The sequence below is a fragment of the Fukomys damarensis genome, unplaced genomic scaffold (assembly GCF_012274545.1).
Source record: "Fukomys damarensis isolate Sample0158 unplaced genomic scaffold, DMR_v1.0_HiC HiC_scaffold_35, whole genome shotgun sequence".
Taxonomy (NCBI): domain Eukaryota; kingdom Metazoa; phylum Chordata; class Mammalia; order Rodentia; family Bathyergidae; genus Fukomys; species Fukomys damarensis.
The window spans coordinates 56,369,237-56,377,568 of NW_022900947.1; positions in this window are offsets into that span (position 1 = coordinate 56,369,237).

Consider the following 8,332-nt stretch of genomic DNA (forward strand, 5'->3'; position numbering starts at 1 on the left):
ATTAAAAAAACATTGATTGAAATTGTAATGGTTCTCTCCCAATATAATTTCTATGTAATACTAGTTCTTTAGTATTGTTAAGCCTATGTTATAAGGTTCAAGTTATGAAATGTTAGGAGTAAGCAGCACACAAAGAAAATTTGCCTTCTATTTTAGGGAAGGAATTATTGTGTTTCCGTTTGTATACAGGACACTTATAGAATATTATGCATAATTATGAATTTGTCTTTTTATAAAGATTCTAAGAGTGGTTTAAGGAAATGTGACTAGTTGTCATGTTCATAAGTGATGGATTGTGACAATTAACTATTGTGTCAACTTGAGTAAGAAATGCCCCAATGGTGTATATCTGAAGTGGTTTACTGAAGATAGATGTTGGACATGAGTGGAACCAGCCAATAGGCTTATTGCCTAAGTGGAACTAAAGGAGTAAAGAAGGCAGCCTTACTTTGGTTTCTTTGGAGGAGAAAACCATTTTTTGCCAAATTTGTCCATCTCCAGGTTTCCAGCAGAGACTTCACCATTCGAGTGCAGATTGTTCAGCTTTCACTTCAAACTTCTTAGTTTTCTGGCATAGGCCCTCTGGCTTCCGACAGCACTCTTTAGGTATTCCATCTTTGAATGGGGTGTTTGGTTCTCCAGTACAATATACCCCTGTCAAATCACAGTTCAGAGTTCAAGGCCTTAGTCATTCACAGATTTCTCTTTAGAACTTCTGCTATTTTTTTTTTTTTTTTTTTTGGTGGGAGGTTTAAAAGTAGCGTATCTGAGAGAGTTGTTCAGTTCTCCTTGCTGCTGACTGTCTGTTGATCTGTAACCCATCACTGGCAAATGCACTAGCATTCCTACACCATAAAAGTTTGCTGTACCATGTGTAGCTATCTTGAGTGTTCTTAATTTTGTTTTTCTGAAAGCCCTAAGACCCCTAAGATCCTGCCAAAATGGCCTGCACCTTCAAAGCTTTTAAAATATAGCATTTTATTAAATTAAATTACATAACTGCAGGAGATACAGCATATTTAGGGTTTCAACTATAACATAGGTATTTAGAGGTCTTTTTTTGGACCATATGTGAAATTGTGGGTGCTCTAGGAATGTGGCGTGACCTCTACCAATTTCAGGAGTACACTGAACACAGACAGCCTTTGTGCATTCTTCCACACCTGACTCTGGAGGCAGACATTGTAAGCCTCCTTTATAAAGCATGTGTGTAAATATATTGTATTATATTAAATCTCTTGTCTAGAGAGCCCTTACTGATATCGCTACGTTCTCCACAAGAGGAAGCTTGGAGAATTTGCTTATCTCTAAAGAAATACAAAAAAAACTAACTTTAAAGTTCCATTTTGAAGTTCTTGTTACATTTTCCTCATCTTGAAGGCCTTGCAGTGTCACATTATCTAGATTAATGTTTCATGTTGGTTTGCACATAAGATTCATCAAATGTACCTGGAGCACAAAGAAAAGGCAGATACTTGAGCTTGAAAAAAATCACTAAAAATTGTGAAGTCACATGAAAATTAAGTCAAAATCAAGAAATATCTTTACATTTACTACAAGTACTTTTTTTCCCAGGCAATCATACATAAGAACCCTTTTTAATTACTTCTGCTGCTCTACTTATTTTGCTTAGATGACATGCAATTGATTCTTTGGTGTTTGTAACTTTCCCCTTTTGTCTCTAAATGAATTTTCTTTTTCCTGAAGGCACTGCCAATTAACCATCTGCAGCCTTGTCCTACGGTGCCAAAATAGGTTTCTCCAGTGACAGTCAGTTAGAACATATCCTTCTTTGAAGGGGAAGTAACAGAAAATTGGTGCCAAACTCATAAGCCATTTTTGCCAAATTTGAGCAATGTCAGAGATATAGAAAGAGTGGCTCTTAGGCAAATTTTCAAGAATCCCCTCCTCTTGTAAATAAATATGAACTGCCCTTTGGAGGAAGGACACAATTTACTAATGCTAAGACCAAGAATTGCAATTCAGTTCACATGCAGAACTGTAAACAATTGTGAATAAAATATTTTAAAAATTGTTGATTTTACCAAGGATAACATTTTTTATCAGACTATCTCTTATTGATGAGTATGATCATGAGTTTATGCAGTATTATGACTATAAGCAATACACAAGTTAACAATTTATCAGACTGATTTAATTTTACAGCATTTTAAAACAATAATCATAATTGAAATTGAAGACATTATATCATGATGTTCATACTTTTGAAATAAGAAAAGTAACATCATAATAGTACATGTAACTAAACTTGAATGTTAAACAGAACTTCAAACAAATATTTCAGAAAATGAACTTTTATGGCTTACATCTAGATGCTCCCACCAAGCCTGGACCCTCATAGGTGGGACTTTTTGGGGGTTCCCAGATAATGGGTGTGTGATGCTGGATTAGGCTGTGAGATAACTGTAACAGCTCACTCATTGGATTAGAATAGTTCTGCATGTGGCTGAATGAATTTACTTAAGACAGAGGCCTCAACTTAAATGTAAGTGGCCCAAATCAATACACTTGTAGCCTGGATGAAATATAAAAAGAGGCTTGCTACTACTGCTGTTACTTCACAGATTTCTTCCTACCCTATCATGAACCTTTTCTCCTCTGTGATGCCCCTCTGCCATGCTACTGTGTTTTGCAGACAGCTGAATATGAACTGAAAACTGCAAACTGTAAGCCAAAATAAACCTTTTCTCTTTTAACTTGTGGATGTTGGGTATTTTGTCCCAGGAATAAAGAAGCAACTAAGACAAAAATCCCAAAATTTATTTTTTAAAAACATTTAATCCCAGTAACAGAATACAGGAAATTATTGTGACTAATTTAAAGTCTTCCTTTTCATAGTTTTGTTGCAAATATCACTAAGAACAGATCAATATGGTAAGCCTTGTTTTTTAAAATAGATTTTGATATTATAGCTGTATTATAATTTTAAAAAATATTTTTCTTCAAAAAATCTGTCTCTATAGATGTTTTATTCAAAAGTTATACTGCTAATATATAGAATCAATTTACAACAAAATACAACTTTATGTTATTACAAAATGATGCCACCTTTTAAAACTTATGTTATTGTGACTTGCAGAAAAATGGCAGAGTGGTAAGGAGCAACAGATCAGCCTGTCCAGGATTCAGAATTCTGACACAAAAAATAATAACTTAGGGAAGAAAAGAAGGAGGGAAGTGGAATCCTGAGACCCAGGAAAGATATGATGGGAAAGTTGTGCCCTACAGAGAAACTGAAGAGACAGAATGTTTGTAAACACAAAAGAGCAACTTGCACTTTCTGCCAGCTACTGGCTTAGAACTGATGGAAAAAGGAAGGCTGAATCTATAAGAAATGTGGTGAAAGCTGGGTTCTCCAAAAGCCTCCAGGGAGAAATGCACAGTAGTGGAATAGACCAGAGAATGCTGTGGGCAGCAAACCCATGGTGAGTGAGAGGTCTCTGTAGCCCATGGACCTGCACTTTCCCCTGAAGTGAGTACTTGGACGCCATAATGTAGAGAAGGCTTATTGGGCCCAAGACTTGGAGCAGCCACAAGTTGGCTTTATCTCAGGACTCTCAGTCCCCACAGTGACTGGGTGGGTGTTAGCAGCAAGAGACATGCATGGTGAGAGTCATGGTCAGGCCTGCAAGAGACAGTGTTTTGAAGTCTGACCCACATGGAAGAGTCCAGGTTCAACCCAAATCTGCTCCCACATGAAAGCCTGTGGAAAGTGCTCCTACCCTGCTCCTACTGCCTATTTTGAGATAACTAAATTCAGTTAAGACCTGGACTTTGACTGTCTTCGTCTGCCAGCAAGAGTAGGACACTTCCTTAATTGGACTTTGCCCTGAGACTGTGAGCCAGAAGATAATATTTGAAATCATACACACACACAAATTCCATCTGCTTTTTTTTCTAACTGTGAACATTTAAAAAATTATTTATTTATTTTTTCTTTCTTTTCCTTCTTTCTTCTTTACTGGTTTTTCCAGATTTAAGTAACATTCTTTTGCCTCCTGCCTTGTTCTTAACCTCTTTTTCTTCTCTGTTTTCCCCTTCTTCCAAGTTTCCTCTCTTTAAGTATTTCTCTTATTTTAACTTTTTATATAAATTCTTTCTTTTCTCACTTTTTCTTTCATTTTCTGTCTTTCTAGTTTTAAAAACTCCTACCTTTATCTAATTCTTTAGCTATCCTTCTGCCCAGTATGATCGCTTGTACCTTTCTCTCTTTTTCTTATATCATAGAATTTAAGATTTTAAACTTTTTCTTTGCATTCCCCCACTCACAAACCCTGCATTTTCAAGGGCATAACAAAAAAGATTTGTTAATTCTTTGGTATTTTACACAATCACTTTGGAACTGTTTTCTATCATTAGTGAAGATATATTTGTCACATTTAGTACTTATTAGCTATAAGTTAACACCTGGGTTGCATTAAAATTTACATCATAATTATTGACATTTTCTCTAGTATTAAAGGTGGAACATAATTGATATTTTTGGTTTGTTAATATTTAATTTGCCTGCATTTATAGTAAGGTAGCTGATTGTCCTTTTTCTTTTTTTATTTAGTTTATTGGTGATTTTAGGTATACAGTACAGTTACATTCATTATTGGGATCTTGTACCTTTACATGACAGGTCTTGGTTCTCATTTTTCCTGTGCTACCTTCACCCCCTCCTCCCCTCCCTGTTTACAAACACTTTATTTCCATTTTTTCATTTTCTCACATTTTTTCATTTCCCTTATTAACTTTCCCCTACCCTTCCCACTTTCTCTACACCTTTAGCCCTTTTCTTCCTATTTTACATGGTCAATTACCTCATTAGGATCTTATGTACAGTATAGTTTTTCACACCAGAGAAACTATTCAGTATTTACACATGTGTGACTTATTTATTTCACTTAGGAGTATATATCCTCAATATGTATCCATTTTCCTATCAATGAATCTAATTTCTCATTCTTTATGGCTGAGTAGTATTCCATTTTATAGAAAAACCACATCTTCTTTATCTAGTTTCCAACTGACGGGCAAATGGACTGTTTCCAAGTTTTAGCTATTACAAACTGTGTTGCTTTAAACATAGATGCGCATATATTACCGTGATTTTCTTGATATTATTAGGGTCATATCTCTCTCTCTCTCTCTCTCTCTCTGTAAGACAATATTTAGATCACTTTTGTAACATCAAAAATACTAGAATACTAGAATTCCTACAGATCTTGGATGTTGGGTTAATTGCACTATATCCTCACTTTTCAGTTTGACCAAGGCAGTCAGATCCTTGGCTGTAGCAAACATTGTCATTAACCATGCCCAAAATACATCATTGGAAAGCAAATAAGGAGGTTTCTATATTGATAATGAAATCTTTAGATTATAAGCACACAAAAACCTCAACACAAAGCAAAAGAGCACAAACAAAAACAACAGAAACATGAGAAGAAAGAAACAACAAAATGGCTTAGAAAACTCCCAACTCCACTAAAGGCATTTTAAAGGGGACTGAAGGGCAGAATAGCATAAACTATAAACCTGAATTAAATGAAAGAATAGTAAGGATGTTAGAATTCAGCTCAAAGAAGTACTCAGTGGGATAATAGAAGCTATAAATAAATAGTGAAAGTAATATCTAAAAAGATGCAGGGGCTTTCAGAAGACATGAACAAGAAATCAATGACTTAAAACAATAAAATACATGAATAATCAGTAGATCACAGAATTGGAGTCCATGAAAATGTTTCATTCAGAAATTCAAGATATTAGAAGCTATTGAAAGTGTGAGTGGTAGAACTGACCAATGTGAGGATAGAATCTTAGATATGGGAAACAATGAGGCCTCCAAAGTTTTAGTACAAGAAAGCATGATAAATGGATACAAAATCTGCTACATGATGCAAAGAGGACTAATCTAAGAATAACTGGAACAAGTGAAAATCAGAATATAACACACATGGCAATTAAAAAAATGTTCACAGAAGTAAGGGAAGAAAACTTCCCAAATGTAGGGAAAAATAATCATAGAGATAAATGATGCATCTATAACCCCAAATAGTTATGATCAAATGAGAACCTGTTCATGCCACATTATAATTAAAATTCCAGAAGTCCATCACAAGGACAAAATTTTAAAAATTGCTAGGGAAAGACAACATATTACATATATATGTAGAACAATAGAGATCATGACAGACTTCTCTGCACAAGCCCTAAATGATAACAACTTTTATGTACATCTTACACATCCAGCAAAACTCTACTTTAAAATTGAGGGTGCTGGGGGTGGTGGCACATGCCTCTAATCCCAGCACTCAGGAGGCTGAGGCAGGAGAAACTCTGTGAGTTTGAGACCAGCATGGGCTACATAGTTCCAGGTCAGTCTCAACTACATAGTGAGACCCTGTCTCAAAAACAAAACAAAACAAAACAAAGCCAAAAAAAATTGAGGGAGAGGTGAGGCATTTTCATAACAAGGAGCACTTCAAGAAATTAATGACCACTGAACCAATATTACAAAAAAATTAAGAATATCTCAGAAAGACAAAATGAAGCTAATAATATCAATTTGACAAAAACAATGAATAAACCTGGTGAGATGACCAGTTAAACAAAATGGGAAAAATGAGGAAGTCAGCAACACAAACACAATGCAATTATAGGAACTAATCAATAACATAGTGAGCCTGTCTCAAAAACAAAACAAAACAAAACAAAGCCAAAAAAAATTGAGGGAGAGGTGAGGCATTTTCATAACAAGGAGCACTTCAAGAAATTAATGACCACTGAACCAATATTACAAAAAAATTAAGAATATCTCAGAAAGACAAAATGAAGCTAATAATATCAATTTGACAAAAACAATGAATAAACCTGGTGAGATGACCAGTTAAACAAAATGGGAAAAATGAGGAAGTCAGCAACACAAACACAATGCAATTATAGGAACTAATCAATACTTGTCAGTAATGACTCTCAATGTGAATGTTCTCAATTCCCCAATCAAAAGACACAGATTGGAAGAATTAATCAAGAAATGAAACTCAACCATATGCAATATGAAAGAAACACATTCAATTAAAAAAGATACTCAGGAATTAAAAATCAAATGATGAAAAAAACAATACTTCATACAATAAGTACTCAGAAAAAGTAGGAGTTGCAATACTCATTTCAGATAAAATGAATTTCAAGTCCAGACTAATGAAAAGAGATAAAATAAATCACTACATATTAGTGAAAGGAACAGTTTAACAGAAAGGTTTATAATTATAAATTATGCACCAAATACTGGCACACCCAACTTCATAAAAAAAAACACTAATGAACAGGAAAAATAAATGAACAATAACACAATTGTAATGGGAGAATCTCATGCTACTCTTAAAATGGGACAGATCAACTGGACAAAAAAATCAATAGGAAATATCAGAAATGAACCAAAACATTGAACAAAAGGACCTGATAGATGTTTTTAGAGTATTTCACTTAGCAACAACAGAGTACATGTGCTTCTCAGTAGCACATGGAACTTTCTCCAAAATAGACCACATACTAACCCCCAGAGCATGCTTACATAAGTGCAAAAGAACTGCAATTATTCCATGCTTATTATCAGACCTTAGTGCAGTGAAACCAAAAATTAATGGCAAACTACACAACAGAACCTATGCAAAGACAGGGAAATCAATTAACATCCTCTTGGACAATCAAGAAGTCACTGATAGAAATAAAGAAGAAATTTTACAGTTTATACAACTGCATGATAATGCCAGTATGATATACCAGAATCTATGGGACGCCATGAAGGCAGTCCTCAGAGAGAAATTTATAGCAGTGGATTCCCATATAAGAAAAACAGTGAGCTCTAATAAATAATCTAATTATGCACCTCAAGGTTCTAAGAAAACCAGAACAACTCAAAGACAAAGCTAGAATGATGAAGAAAATTATAAGGATAAAGGTAGAAATTAATGAAATTCAGACTAAAAATTAACAAACAATCAATGAATCAAAGCATTGATTCTTTGAAGGCTGAACAGTACAGAAAGTTAGTCAATCTTATTTTAAAAAGGAAGAAAAGACCCAATCCATGCAATTAGAAATGAAAAAAATAAAATTACAAGAAATTCTGTGAAAATCCAGAAGATTATGTGCAACTAGTTTGAGAACCTGTACTCCAATGAAAAAGAAAACTAAGAAATGAATATATTGCAAGATACACATGAACTACAAATCTGATCCAATAAGATATAAAAATTCTGAACAGACCAATGTCAGTCATTGAAACTGAAGAATAAAGACTGCCAACTGAGAAAAGCCTAGA